The sequence below is a fragment of the Desmodus rotundus genome, chromosome 2 (genome assembly GCF_022682495.2).
Source record: "Desmodus rotundus isolate HL8 chromosome 2, HLdesRot8A.1, whole genome shotgun sequence".
NCBI classification, from domain to species: domain Eukaryota; kingdom Metazoa; phylum Chordata; class Mammalia; order Chiroptera; family Phyllostomidae; genus Desmodus; species Desmodus rotundus.
In genome coordinates this window covers 125230390-125232589 of record NC_071388.1, presented here as the reverse complement: position 1 = coordinate 125232589, position 2200 = coordinate 125230390, and the positions used below count along the sequence as shown (strand labels likewise).

The 2200-nt window shown below is 50.0% G+C and overlaps 1 pseudogene; it reads right to left on the bottom strand.

Annotated features, from left to right (window-relative positions):
• Positions 1-344: 344 nt before the first annotated feature.
• LOC112313060 (C-X-C chemokine receptor type 2-like) lies at positions 345-1419 on the bottom strand (annotated as a pseudogene).
• Between the last annotated feature and the right edge of the window lie 781 nt (positions 1420-2200).

The window sequence follows — 2200 nt, the reverse complement described above, 5'->3', positions numbered from 1 at the left end:
AGTAACTGTGGTATTTGCCACTAATGGCTCCCAAGGGTGGGAAATTTTTGAACTCACTTAAAAGCGTGTCTTTGAAATGTCTCAGAGGACAGAGTGCTATGGGCTCAGTGGTATGATGGACAGAGCTCTAGCCATTGACATATTGATTACAATAAGAGGTGAGGCTACAGGGCAGGCTTTCTCAACCATACAATGGGGCCTGGCAAGTTCATGGCCTCAGTAACTTCCTGTGACCTCAAGGAAGGGCTGTCCTGACATAGAGACTATGAGTAGCCAGTAGACATGAGACTTGGGTGCTTACAGGAGGGGAGGAGCCTTGTGGAGCTGCACCAGGGGTTAGGGTGTTAGAGGGTAGTAGAAGTGTTACCTGAAGAAGAGCCAACAAAGGATGGTTTGCCACACTTGGCCAGAAATTCCTTGCTAATCAGGCCATGGATGGCCATCATCCTGTAGAATCCATGGTGAAATTTCTGGCCGATGAAGGCATCGATGAGGGGATTGAGACAGCTGTGGAAGAAACCCAGAGTCTCGGTGGCATCCATGGCCTGACCAATGTTGTTTTGGTACCCACAGTTCTCCTTGGTGACTTGGAGCCTCATGAGGGTGTCTGCCACCAGGACCAGATTGTAGGGCAGCCAGCAGAACAGGAAGATGAGTACAACAGCAAAGATGACCTGCATGGCCTGGTGCTTCTGCCCCATGTGGGCCTGAAACAGCCTGAGCAGCTGAGTCCATGGCAGAACAGCATGACCAGCAGTGGCATGAGGAAGCCAAAGGTCTGAGGCAAGACCCGCGTCACCGTGCACCATTTTGCTGTCATGTCATCCAGATCCTCATAGCATACTGGGCCGGAATTAGTGGGTGGATGGTGCTGTGGAAGACAAAGATGGGCAGGGACAGGATCAGGGATAGGGTTTGGATGTCTAAGCATATGAACTTGACCTAGCGCCACTTCTGAGTCAGTGTGTATGTAGCATGCACAATGGCCAGGTAGCAGTCCATGCTAATACAGGCCAGTAGTAGAACGCCACTGTAGAAGTTGACCTCCTTCAGGGATGAGACCACCTTGTGCAGGATTGTGCCATAGATCCAGCCCTGTGCCTTGGAGGCAGCCCAGATAAGCAAGGTCATGGTGAAGAGCAGGTCACCCAGGGCCAGGTTCAGCAGGTAGACATCAGGGACAGAGCAGCTGACCTGGCTGTGTAAGATGACCAGCAACACCAGGGAATTTCCCAGCAGGCTCAGCAGGAGAACCAGGACATAGATGACAACCACAGCATACTTGTTGGTACCCAGAGATTCTGGCCAGCATGGGGCAGTGTTGGGCAAAAAGGGCAGGTCAGTGTTGTAACTGTAATTGGAGAACTCCTCCCAGGTGTAATTCTCCTTGTCAAACTTTTCTGTATTTGAGTAGTCCATATTTGTGGCCTGCTGTTGCTGCTACAGCTGCTGTTGTTACCGAAGTGGTCTCTGATACTTCTGCTGTGACTCAGGGCTTGGTAGCAGTCAGGGCTGTTGGACAGGAAAAAATGAACCAGACTTTGTGAGGAAACTCCTGAGCCAGGGCTGCCAAAAGGGAAATCCAAGAGACATACCAGGGGAAGTGTTCCCACAGAGGAGCAATAAGGTCTGTTTTAGGATTCTGACTCCAGGCCAAGGAGATTCTGTATCAGCTCTGGGATTTTCATGCTTTCCTGTATAATGCCTTCTGGAGGGGACTGCTAGTCTGAAGGGAGGGGTTTGCCTAGTCCTTCTCTGTCTCTGAGGGTTTTGAACCCTCACTTCCTTCTTTAAAAGGAAGATGTAGGCAACTCCAGCCCCCAGCTGACAAACTTGCCTAAATTCACACGTTCACTTTCTTCCTTCTAGGGTTAGCATGACAAGTGTCCTTCCCGCCTCTTTCTGGGTAATTCTTGCACCTGGCTATAGGATCCACTGCCTCTCACATACTTGAAGATCCTGCCTCCTGACCCTTTGTCCATCAACCACCTTCTTTCCTCTCAGCCCCTGAACTTGCTTATGTCCTTCTCTCCTTCTATTCAGGTTCCATTTAGTTACCATTCCCCTATGCCCTCCTTTTCATATGCAAACTTCTTGACAAAGCTGCTGTCTCTACTTTGCCAGTCTTGTTCACTATTTAACCTGCGGCAACTTGCTTCCTTCCTACCACTCTCCTGAAACAGCTTTTTGCCAGGATTAC